Genomic DNA, 13720 nt, shown 5'->3' on the forward strand with positions numbered 1-13720 from the left:
AGTCAGGGTGCCCCCCTTTATATATATATATATATATATACTGTATATATTGATGATCACTTTGTGCACTTCGATGAAGAAAAAAAATCCGGACATTGCCAAAATGTGGGGAAAATGTACGAAAGTATATCTACCAATGAACTTACTGTATGTCTGGCCTTTTCACTGTAAATATATATAATAATAATCAACACTTCAATGTCATGAAAATGAATTGAGAATTGGCAACTTTCTCCATTGCGAGACTAATAAAAGTTTTCTTATCTTATCTTATCTTCTTGACGATGCGTTTACAGTCTGGATACTTGCTATCTTGCAGTTTCTTATCGTGTGTGTGTGTGTGTGTGTGTGTGTGTGTGTGTGTGTGTGCGCGCGCGTCTTTTTGTATATTTAAAGGGAAAACATTCGTGCTGCTGAACATTGTCAGCACGTGTGGTGTTGTGCAACAAGTTTGGCAAGTAGTTCATGGAATCATTGTGAGTCGGGACGACGGCCATGGAAGGGCCAGAGTAGTGAGATTCACGTATTCATGAAGTGCCTGTATGCATGTCCCGCAGGGCAGTTTGTGTAGTCTGCTCTCTTTAAAGACAACAGAATATTCTATTCAAACGACATTAATTTTTAATCATAAATGGCACTCCCAGGCTGTTTCCTATTGTTTTTTTTTTTTTTTCCAAGTGAGCGAGCTGATATCACTTTATTGTTCCCATGTAGCTTTTATTATCTGGGGGCATTGTGTTATGATGCCTCTTGTGTGCTGACTTTCCTTTTTTTTTTTTTCCTGCCTCCGACTTCTTTGTCTATCCTTTGCCTTCTTCCGGCTTATTGTTTCCTGCACTTGCTCATGTTAGTTGTGCACTGCTTGACTGGAGAGAGACCTTTGAGGTGATTAAAAGGAAATATAATCGTTGGCTCCTGAATAGTTTTTTTTTACTAAGTGGAGATGTTTGCCTCACTGAATCACACAATCGCCCGTTTATATTTGAAAGGCGGCACATTGCAGTACCTCTGAGGCGCAAGACTTTTTTTTTTTTTTTCCCACAGTGTGATGAGTAAATCCTCCTTTTCCTCCTTGGCCCAGGATGATGTTAATTCATTGACTTAATGAGATATGATTCCAGCAGTAGCAGGTGCGGGCAAAAGCAGGTGCTGCGGTGCGATACTGTCAGAAAATACATGTCCCTCATCTCTCCGCAAGAACCTTGTCTACCAGCTGCTGCAACCTTGTGAAGTGAGAACTAAGAGGTTTTAATTAGGAGTGAGTGTGCCATTAATTACATATATCGTTTACACTCATAGCACTGTCTCACCGAGCGCTCCTTTTCACTTTTTGGCTCCTCCCCTTCTCCTTCCTCTTCAGGTCAGTGCAGATTTAAAACGGCAGAGAATTTAAGTCTATTGCCACCCGGGGAAAAAAGGGAATCAAATTTGTTCATTTGATGGATCACTTTAAGTTTCATTCGCGCCACCATAGATCACCGTAGCTAGTAAGATGCCGTACCTTTGCTCAGGGGTGGATTGAGGACTCCAATAAGGAGTCGTGTTTGAAAAGAGAGGCCCCTGGGAGCTCATCCAAACGGACATCATTGAAGTGAGCGGGGGATTGCGTGCCGCACAGATGAGCGTCTTCGGTGACTTGGGGAACAATGAAGAGAGCGATTTCACATGAAATGCACCTTGCTTCATTACTCCACCTAATTTAATTTGTCCCTTTTGTACACGCGAGAAGATGAGGTCAGAACGCCGCGCGGAACCCCGAGACAGAGGTTGTTGCTGCCAATAAAAATGATGAAGATGCGACGTGATAATATCGCAAAGGTGTGTCCTTCGGAATATATCTTGATATTTCGGAGTCATCGCCTGCAGATGACTGGCAAAGGCAACCGATGGCTGAAAGTAGGAAGAAAAAAAAAGTTGTGGAACGAAACAGTCACCAAGCTCACGTGCGCTTAGAAAAAAAAATGGGTATGAATTCCATTGGAGTGATACGCTCCCTGCAACATTTTCATCTTGTTAAATGGACTTTTTTTTTTTTAATCATTCCAACTAGCGTTGTACAAGGTTGTGTCAAATGTTGCCCACTCCGCCTCCATTGCTGGGCATCCTGGAAGGGGGATTCTCCCATCTGCGGCCCTTACTCTAGTTTTCTATTTTTTTCCCGAGATAGTTTTTTTTTTGGGGGGCGGGGGTTCCCCACCCTCCTGGAGGTTAAGATCAGTAAATGTCGTTCATATTTGTCCACTGTGGGCATGTCAAGCCCTTTGAGAGTATTTGTGATGAAGTTTTACATCAATAACTGTGACTTGACTTGCCTTGAAAGCGGACTTGGGTACTTTGACGAACAATAAAGTATATCTTTTTCATAGGTCAATATTTTAAAGTGCATTTAGCTCCAAATTATTCGGAAGCAACCAAAAAGTTGTCTTTGCCTCGGATACAAACACCCACAAAATTTTGAGACATTTAATTCTGCTCAGCGCTGTTTTGGGATGGCAGGCTTCCCTTTGCTTTATCAACCGTGTGTGCAGATAAACAATTTCAATTTCCAAAACTTCATTGCTTCATTTTTTTTTTTTAATGGCGGTCGACCTCAGGGGAGAGACGAGGACGACTTTGGGCACCAGGGAGCGGCAAGGTGCACCGAGGAGTGACAGGCGGCTACAAAACAAAGGTAATGAAGATGAACAGGTTTGTTTTTTTGGTCATGTTGCGGGCCACTGAAAAATGGATTCAAATGGCAAATGGCACAGTTGGACTCGGACGAGTCAATAAAAAACTTTTACAAAAAATGAAGGGCTTACATGACCACGAAATACTGCCAGAACTCGACTCACAATAATTCATCCTAATTCCAGTGGTTGATCGAGGGGTTTAATAATTATGTGCTGTTCCAAACATTTCTTTTCATTTTGACCATTTCTTTTTGACAGGATTTTCTTCGCAATGCTCAAAGACCGCGGCGCCCTCATTGAGAGCCCAAGGTCTGTAAAATAAGAAATGACAAAAAAATACAAACATCCCTTTTGTTGGCAGCAATTTGCAAAAAGGTGTTCTTGATACATTTTTAACCGTCCACCTGCTGATTTTTAGAATTGCAAAAAGGGCTCAGTAAATGAGGGCGCAGCGGTCGGTTATGACGGCGGCGTTATTTCTGATGAGATCACTTAAATAATGGAACGCCCGCGTGCATCAGCTCTTACACTGCCACTGCTGTCTGGTTCGAAATGGCTTTATGATTACTGCGCCACACGCCACAGTTAGTTAGACTGTAATGGTAGTCAATTTGTTTGAAAAATAGGCCATAACTGCAGCAATTCTTGTTTTATGGTTCTCATTTGTGTGTTCACGTATTCACACACACACACACACACACACACACACACACACACACACACACACACACACACACACACACACACACACACACACGCACACACGCGCGTTATGAGATTTTTCTCTCCAGAATCACTCTCTTTCAAATTGAGAGGCGTGCATGCATGCAGAGCTTGTATTTTCTTGTTAGGAGTCAATATGGAGCAAGTGTAGACATGGCCGAAATGTGTTCATTTTCTTATTTTCGGTATTTGTAATCACTTGCAATATTCTTTGCGCTCTTAGTGGAAGGGATCATATAAATGACCTCCTGCCACCGCTTGCTGTGACTCTTCTCGTCGCTCTGTGGCAACCCGCTGATGACACTCTGACACTCGTCTCAGTGGCCGCTCCTCTGAGAACATCCTCTTTGAACGACTCTAAATGGCCGTGCTAATTGAACCAGGCAATGGAGTGATTAATTAATTCATGGGTCACTGAAAAAAGATTTGCTTTTTAATTGCTACATTTTATTTTGTCAGTGGTAGCACAAAATAAAATCAGCGGGATCCAGATACATTTTTTTAAAGTAGAATAGACATCTTCTTAAAAATATATCTGGATCCCGTTGCGGTTTTTTTTTTTTTTCCCCTGCAACCACTTGAGTTTAAAAAGTCCGACGTGAGGCTGTCAGTTCTTTTGGAATCGTGATGAATAATGGTGAAGTGAAGCTTCTTTGGCCTTTTCTTCTTTCTCTCTTGGTTTCCAGTTGCCGGGCAGTTGACCCTTCAAAGCTGGAGAGACAGCCGTTGACTATGTGTCTCCAGGATGTTCGTTCTTTAGCCACGACCTCCCATGAGCTTTGCGTTGATGCCCGGGGGGGCTTCAAGTAACTCCTACGGACACCTTTTGTCGCGCAGGGCTGGACTACCAGTGGGCCTTGTGGTAGCTCACCGTATAGGAGGTCATTCAGGATTGTGCCACCGTCCGTACGTACGAGGTGCCCAAGCCATTGCGTGCGTCGTTTCTTCAGCAAGTTGCACATGCTCGGCAATTCTGTGGAACGGTGGTGTTGCTTATTCTGTTTTGCCACTCGCTTCCAGGATTCACCGCCATGTAGCGGGGTGGGGGGGCTCAAACCACAAGCACGAGCTGTGCGTGTGCGTCCCCGTGATGATTAGCTTGACCGGGTGTAGGAGACTCCGGCCGTTAGAGTCGCAGTCTTGCTTGTTTTAGAAGTTCCTCTTCCGACACACCTGATTGCAATGATCAGGATCGTTTTCAGGTTTTGACAGAGGTTGCGGATGGGCTGTTCATTTCAACCAGGTGCGTTGGAAGAGGGAAACTCCTGAAACAAACAGGTGCCCATCCCACCCCTCCCCAAGCTAGACTGACTGAAATGTGTATTGTATATGTATCATACAGACAAAACAACAACATATTGACCTTTTTGGGGGGGGTGGGGGGGGCAGAAACCACACTTCCTTGAGATTTCCCAGTCCTTTGTATCACCATGCTGATCCAGAAATGTCAGAAACATCCCAATTACGTCAGAGGACAGACAACTCATAAAAATCACTTGAGAGCGTGGCCCTGTATGACAATTAGCTTGAGATGGCAGAGTAATTAAGTTAGTATGCAAAGTAAAATAGGACCCGTCGGCCATATAATCCATATCCATTGTGCCGCAAGAACATTTTGCATTGTAAGTGATTAGAATGCAACGTCATTAACAGACCCAGCAATCAAGTCCCCGCCCCCCCACCCCCAGCCCCTGAAATAACAGTAGAGAATGTGAAGAGAATCCGGCTGGGACATTCTTCATGGATATGAAGGAGACGTGTCCAAGGCATCAGGTGCAAAGGTTGCTGGCTGGTATCTCAATCATTGAAGTGCATCTGTCTGCACATACACAGAAAGGTCAATGTATGGAGGTGGTGTCAGCAGAAAAAAAAAAAAAAAAAGTGGCATTGCCCTTGAGCTACAGGAAGACTTGAGGAAATGTAGCTTGTGTGGAAACTGTGCGACTTGGTCAATACACGAGCCTCATTACTGGAGACCGATTCAAATCAGAAAACTGCATCTCTTACTTTTGGTGTTGAGACAGTCCAGCCCTCAGCAACTCAGTCACTGTAATCTTTAGTATACAAAGAGAAAGTCTCAACTCAACTCAACTGCATTTCTGCGGCACTTGAAACCAACCCCCACTGAATACAAAGTGCTGTGCATGGAGCAAAAATCATTCATACAACAACAAACCATAAAACAATCAAGTAAAAACAAAAACGGTAGAAAGCACAAAAACAGTCAAACGAAACATCATCTCATACTGAGTCGAAAGCCAAATTTAAAAATGAGTTTGAAAGATGGGCAGCGAGGGGGCTTGCCGAATGTCCAGCGGGAGGTCATTCCGAAGAGAGGCACGAGCAACGGAAAAGGCCAGATTCCCTCTGAGCCTCCGCTTCGTTCTCGCTACTTCTCTTTGTGTCAGGTCCGCAGATCTGAGGCACCGGGCAGGGGCGTAAGGGGCAAAGAAGCTCCAAGAGCTAAGGTGGGGCGAGTCCCTTTAAAGATTTGAAAACAAATAATAAGATCTTAAAAAGAACTCTAAATTGTCGAGCAAGCCAGTAAAGGGATGTCAGAGGAGGCGTGATGTGCTCCCTCTTACGAGTACCTGTCAACAGGGGAGTAGCAGCATTTTGGACCAACTGGAGACACTTCATGGAGGATTCATTCAAAAAGCTTTTGGCTGTCATAGATATGACAAATTTAGGTCATAGGAATAGCATGATGTGATGAAACGGAGTAACTGCCGACACAACTGCAATTTTGAACCAATTTAGCAGGCTTCCAAGCACATTCATTTTCTGCTTGTTGATGGCGCACGGGGGTTTGTTCGGCAGGAAAAACTGTATGCCGAAAGTTTGATGTCTTGATTTCCAATTACCTTGGGGATTTATTTGTTGATATTGTGCTGTCAAAAGTTCCATATTAATACAACACAGAGTATGCGTGCTTTTATACTGTATTCTCGGGGGCGGGGGACGAATCAATATCATTTTAATAGAAGCGAGACGGCCTCAGGTAATATTCATTCTAAAATAGAGAGTGGAATTCAATATGTGTCCATTTTTATGCGGGTTGAGCAAAGCATACGTGTGCACTCCAGCCTTGAAGGTCAGACATCTCGTCAGAGTAGACAACCCGATACAACAATAGCTCCGCTTTCTCACTCCGGTTCTACCTCTCATCAAAGAGAAAATATTCAGAACAGTTGCAGGTTCACTTTTAGTCCGGGTGATTTGTGATGTGAACTACCCGGTGGCGCGTGTATGCTAAGTTCCCTCAATCTGCACATGCGTGATTCTTTCACTCTGACCAGTATTGTCATCTCTCAAATGGACGCCTGAGATGGGAGGCTCCTTGACGACCGTGGCTACTAATCAAGTCAAGTCAGGTCAAGTCAGCTTTTATTGTCAAATATGCTCTATGTGGGACATACAGCACCGATGAAATTACTTTCCTCTCTCAAACACAATGCAAACATGCAGTGCATTGAACACACACCATGGCTGATGACAACCGACATTACGGCCACGACAAGAAGGCAGCATATTTGGAATAATTGTTTTCAGTCATGTGAGGTCAGTTATCAAAAGGACACTCAATCGGGTAGTAGCTTACAGTATAGCTCGTAGAGTCGCGGTGCTTTTTTTTTTTTTTTTTTTTTTTTTTTTTTTTTTTTTTTTGTCGTTTTGCATCATGGATGCCACTTGGATCACTCAGAGAAGATATTCCAGGACTTAATAGCGAGAGAGGAACAACTATGTGCCGTGTGCGCGCCGTGTCACAGCGGAGAGTTGCGGAGCCGACGGGAGAGGAGGGATCACGGCGCATCCGTCTCATGAATCTGTGTGCAATAGTAATTCTTTGTCATCATCAGCAATTAGCTCCTCTTACCCGCTCCCAGCCCAACCTGCCTCCTTTGCTTTGCAGAGCCCGCCCGGGCCGGTCCGGGCGTGGTGCTGCCATCAATGGATGTGAACGCTACTCTGAAGCCTCTGGGCTCGGGTGTTCAGTATGCCGAGCTGCCCCGGCTTCTCAAACCCACCCTGAGATCTCGGAACGGAGCGTTCCCCCATGGCCAATCCCTCCGTCGAACCCGTCCTCGGCCGTCTGGATGTATATCCCCGCCGCCATCTGCCGTCGCCTCGCCGCTTCCATCAACCCCCACGTCATCTGCATTGTCCTCCAGCTCCCGTGCCACGGGAGCTGGAGGCACTACAGATAGAGCGGACGCATATTGCACCAAGACATTCGGCAGAGGCAACTGCCAAACTTTATCAGTGTGCTGTGACGTGTCAATTGAGTCGGTTCATTTTCTACACGTGGAATGAGGTTATCTCCGGTGGCGGCTCATCAATAGAGGGCGGTAGGCGCCACCCGACTGAGTCACATTGAAAGGGAGAAAGATTAAGTAACGTCTCCTTTAGAGAGGCTGAGAAAATTGGTCATTCGGGAGAAGTTCCGAGTTGAGCCGCTGCTTCTTCACATTGAGAGGAGCCAAATGAGGTGGCTCGGGCATCTGATCGGGGTGCCTCCTGGATGTCTTGCTGGGGAGGTGTTCCAGACACGTCCCACCGGAAAGAGGCCCCGGGGATGGCACAGGAAATGCCAGAGGAACGATGTCCCTGGGTTAGCCTCGGGATCCCCTGGGAGAGCAACGAGCCGACCCCAGATCAGCCAAAAAAAGAAAGATGGATAGATGGACCGGTTTTCATTGCGTGTTATAAACGGGCGTTGTTTACATCAGTGTTCCCCTGATTGGGGGTCTTCTGTGGACTCCCCGCCATCCTTACTCCTCTCAGTATCTGAGTGATGGAACAACTTCCGGGTCGTTCTCAAAAGCGCTGTGGAGTCAGGATGGTTGCAAGTAAGGGACATAAGATGCCCCGCCACTCAACTTTTACCACACGACAGCGTTGTTGCTTGTGTTTGGATTTGTGCAGAGTTTCATTTTTGTTTCCTTGTCAGTTCGTTTTTTCTTTTCTCATCAAAGCGTTGTGACTGCCAGTGGAGAAGCGGAGCAACAAAGCGCAACTGTGCCCACACCAAAAAGACGTGCCAGAATGCTTCCTAGTGTTCTGCTGCTTCCTGAGCTGGATACTTTCCTGCTATTTTTTTTTTTTCTTTGTGTAAAGTAACATTCTGTAGTCGTCCTCATCGCAGGATTTGGTTTCAGATACCGTTTATCTTTTCATTGTCTTCTGCTTTTGTCACAGTGCCATCTTTTCTATTTCTTATAATCATACTATTCTGTTATCTCCCTTCTGGGGTATCATCACTTTTTTTTTTTTTTACTCCTCTTCTTTTTTACTCCTTTTTTTTTTTTTTTTTTTTTATTCCTCATTCCAACTTTTGAACTCCGGGACCTTTGCCGATGAGGCAGATGCGCTAATCACGTGGCTAACCAAGCTTTGTGTTTCACAGCTCATTATCTGAATGCAGTGACACTATCACTCCGGTGAAAAATCTTTTTTTTTTTTTTTTTTGGTCTAATATCCTCGGGGCTACTGGGGCCATTCGGCTGTCCACGCAGCATATTCTAATGAAAATACCTCAGGAGGCTCTTTTCTTCGTGGCATTGCCAACACGCCTATCGTCAGTCCCTTGAGTGCCACTGAGCTGTACCTGCCTTGGAAGCTGGAAGGCACTAGTAAGGCAATAACGTGATTATTTGCTGCGAGGGATCCTTTCTGCAAAGATATGATTTCAATGGGGAAATTATACGTAAAAAATCCGACCCAAGCAATGTGAAAATAAAGAAATGCATCAAAAGAGCGGATTATTAAGAGCACTGAAAAGGGTATGTCGGAACATAGATGAAAGTGCCATCAACCTTTAACATCAATGGGGAATTGATTGCGATGCTGGGAAGCTCATACGCAGACGAGCGAGATGACGGTCCACACTGAAGGAACTGCCTTTTCTGAAGACTTCTAAACACACCCTATCATCGCGTTGAATTTCAATCAAGGTAAGTAACTACGGATGCAAACGTGTTTGTCTAATGTTCTTTCTGGACAGCCAGTCAATCTCAGTCCAAGGTCCTTGAAGTTCTGGCTCAGCTCTGCTACTAACCATCGCAAATCCAAGCCAACCGCAGTCAGCGAATTCTGCTCGGACAGAGGTAGGAGAGTAAATCCCTGGATGGTTGACGTACAGGTGGATTGAATATGTATTATTTCAAAAGATCTTATCTTAAAATATTGCTTTTCTCTATTACTTGTGATAAAACAGTGATTAAATGACGGTTAAAATCCTCAATCTCAGACCCAAATGTGGCGGCTGAAAAGCAAAACAATGCAGTGCAGTATATAGTGGGCTAAATCTCCACCAAAAGATTTATAGTAAAACTGAAGGTAACGCGTCACGGAAATAAGCCACGTTTGAATTGCACTCAAGCCACACTTTAATCACGTCTTGAATTTGAAATTCTCACATTCGTTGCGTATATATCATGATGTCTGTGTCCGAATATTTATGGTCCTAACACTATGTATGGAAACAGAAAGATCACTGCAAGCACCCTCAACAACAGAGTTCACAAAAGTGGACAACTCACTTTTTGTTCTGGATATACACACACACACACACACACACACACGAAATCATAGGACTAATGGGATACCCAATTAGCTGCCCCCCCCCCCCCTCCAGGGCCCACTAAGATCAGTGATGTGTGTGTTGGACTATGTAATACGCAAATGATATTGCACATGAGAATTTACATTCTGTATGAGCATTAACCTGTTTAAAATTTCAACTTAAATATTTTTCACAGCGTGTCGAAGGTTTAAAAAAAAAAAAAAAACAGTACAGTTCTATGCTCTGTAGTCTGTGATTTATTAGTGCAGTACAGATGTTAACTACCAACTCATATATCTAACAAGATAATAAGCCGGTGAGCCTGGGGGAGAAGACAACAAAGGATACGTAGCCAATTATTTCTCTCCCAACTCCGATTCCAGATGAGAAAGTCCAGTGGATTTTGTTTTGTCTTATGCAACACGTTACATCTTTCAAACTAAGCTACGTTTTGTGTTTGACTAGAGACAACCGGGAGTGGAAGGGGATTAGTCAATTCAGAACTGTGGCTTGAATGCCATCCCAAGAATTAGATGTTATCCTTTTTTTCTCCTTAAAAAAACAAAAAACAAACAAAACAAAAATAAACATCAGTTTAGCTTTGTTCAAGACCATACAACCTATTCAAACATATTATGTATTCAACCTGAAATTTATATCTGGGTTTGAAATTGCCCCACTGAAAATGTCACTAGACAAAAAATTACAATGCTACTGTATGTGGGAATTGTAAGAAGGCTGACAATTGTTGCCAAGGTGAATTGAATGAGCTGAGCCGAATTTTTGTTGTTGTTGTTGTTGAAAACCATGGGATTTGGGGGAAAAAAAATGAGTACCCCAAAAGGTGTGACCTTTTCCAACATTTTGGAATTGGAATGTTGAGAATTGGTCGAGAAATGGGCAAGTAGAAGCTTACGGAAAAAGTGCGTGGAACACAAACACATTTTATCATGTTAAATTCAAATATTGAAGACTGGGACGTGCCGGTAGCAAAACTTGTCATCGACGGGCCGTCATGCGACGGGGTGCGGCCGTCACGTGCCAAAACATAATCTTTGACAGTTGACTGGGCGAGGGCGGCTGCTAGATCACTGAAATGTTTATTCGGGAGCAGCGTGACATGAATCTAGCGCGGAAACATCTCCATTCAAAAAATACTTCACATAAATCAATACAATGTTGAATACCACAAAAAATAACTTAATTTTCAACAAATTGAGATTCAGCTTTGTATTCTCCTAAAAGACAAGTGCATCGTGTTGGAATAGTATCAAGCCGTTCAGAAATAAAATAATGCGCGTGTGCATGCATGTGTGTGTGTGTGTGTATGCCCAGAAAGGCTCAAGCCTGAGAAGCTGCGCATCTAACTATAGGCCAATCCTGCTGCTACGGGGCTTAATGTCACTCCTGCATTTGGAGATGGGGGTAAAAAGTCCCAGGCATGATTATGAGAAACGAGATTGGTTTTTCAGCGTGTTTAGCACATTTCCAATCCCCTGGACACGAGCAAGAGATTCTTAGAGAAAGTGGCATGTCGATCACTTTGCTAGCATGCTGTTACATTGTCAGGGAAATGACTTCTGGATATGCGCAGTTCACAGTCAGCTTCATATGTTGGATACAATCTGACAGTGATCCATGGTTTTCCCCCTTAAACAGAAAGTACAGGCCAGATTTTAAAGGAGCTGAGCTGTCTGCTCAAGTCGGAATAGCCGGGATCGGGGATGGGCAACTTTGTAGAGGGCCGCAATTGTTTTATCTGTACCCAAAGAGGGTGAACGGCCACAGAGAATTAAAAAAAAAAAAAAGTCAGACAGACACCAATATTAGTAAATCATCATGTATTTGTCAACTGTTAATAGTTCTTTATGAGTCGCAACCAATAGTGAAATTTGCGTATGTGACATCATTTATGCTAGCTATTGTATAACAGCAACACACACTGAACACACAACGTGAAACTAAGATCTGCCTCCAGTGTGAACAGAACGCTGTGGTTGTTTTGTAACGACACAAACACAACCACTTGGGCGATTGCTCTCCCGTCAGTGCTGGCCTCGAGTGTAGACTTAGGTGAGACAAAATGGACCAAGAGTTTGTGTCAACTCACCGGAGATGAGAGCCAGCAGTGCCGTGCTCAGCCAGTTGCCACCCACACCGTTTGGGAGAAGCTTCTATGATGTCATTTGTTGTTCAAATTTTGCCTTTTTGGCATGAAGCTGTCGATTCAATACAAAGGACCGCCTGCTGACATGACGTCCGTGGCGGTCCAACTCGCGGATGATGGCATACGTATGCGCACAGTACATACAAGGGTCTGTGACACAAGACGTGGACCGTAACAAAGTCAAGGTATATAAAACTAGTAGGCTAAAACTTTCGTGCTTGGCTTGGACGTGAGCATGTGCAATTTTTAAGAGGCTAGTAAAAATGCCGTCGGGCTGGCAGCAATATCTCCAGTAGTTGCGCCTCTTGCCATTGTCACATGCATAAATAAACAAACACAGGTTTTACCTTTTGAATCTACACTCGTGTTTGGCTCAGACAAAAGCTTAGGACCACACACATGCCCACACACACACACACTCGATCATCTTCAGGCATATTTGCTCCAAAGGCGTACGCTTTGTTTGCCTGCAATTGTGTTGTGGGTGTGGCACTCCTCCAGCATGCTTCAGCCCACTACTCATTGCTGATTCTCCGCACCGGCTCGGTCTGCACGCCAGGCATCAATCAACTCACCGGCCCAACAGTTCAACAACCTGAGTACATGATTTGCTCTGTCCATCGAATGCTTTGCTTCTCTCGCAGCCTCTTCTCATACTGCAGTATGCCAATCTATTTTTCTGCATTTTTTTTTTCTTTTCTATCAGGTCCCCTTCGCCTCCTTGCTTGTTCATGTTCTAAATCATTTGTTTGTTTGCTTTCCTTCACTCTCGTGCCTAACCAGTAGAATAACGTTTTGCATGACACAAAAAAAAAAAAATCAGTCTTACTAAAAAGTTATTCCGCATTTGGAATCGCAGCCAAGGTGTCGGTAACTCATGAAACGTCGTTGCAGAACGCCACACACAATTGTTCAGTGGTGTTCGGTTGCGTTGTTGCTGGCAGAACAAAAGTCCTTTGTCGAAACGCATACATTGGCATTTCTCATGGTTAGCTACATGGGATCAAAATTTCAGAAACCGTTCTCGGTATAATGCGGAAGAATTTCCCAACACTGACAACCATAGCTGAAAAAAAATAAATAAATCAAGACCATTTGAAAAACATACAGTTGGGTGATGGAATTGTCTATGCCCATTCATTTTGAAAGCTTCCGCAGCTGTTGATAATGATGATGTAAACAAATCCCATATCATATTGGATTTAAACCATCTGTACTGCTTTTGGGAACGGGGCTCCTAATTGGATTTCCTGCCTACATTAAGACGCTCCGTTATTGCTTGACTCAATTTAAAAACTGCCCAAAATCCTACCACCTCCACTTCCTGTATGTTACTTGTGCTCGAGTTAGGAGTACAAATTATTGAGGGGACTCAAAAACATGTGTCGGTAAACACAGCCTGCGTGTGCGCTAAGCCACAGCTGTTAGCTATCCAGAGGCGCCGTCTCATCGGAGTTATTGCTGCAATCGTGTGACATTTAAGCAGTTGGTCATCTCCCAATTCACTGCACAAACCAATCAACTCATCTGCTGCCTCCTTTTTTTAAAATCACCAGTAACCACAATTCTCAGTCCACCCCCCCACACCCCCCC

Source organism: Hippocampus comes, unplaced genomic scaffold, assembly GCF_001891065.2.
Source record: "Hippocampus comes isolate QL1 unplaced genomic scaffold, H_comes_QL1_v1.1 scaffold21, whole genome shotgun sequence".
Taxonomy (NCBI): domain Eukaryota; kingdom Metazoa; phylum Chordata; class Actinopteri; order Syngnathiformes; family Syngnathidae; genus Hippocampus; species Hippocampus comes.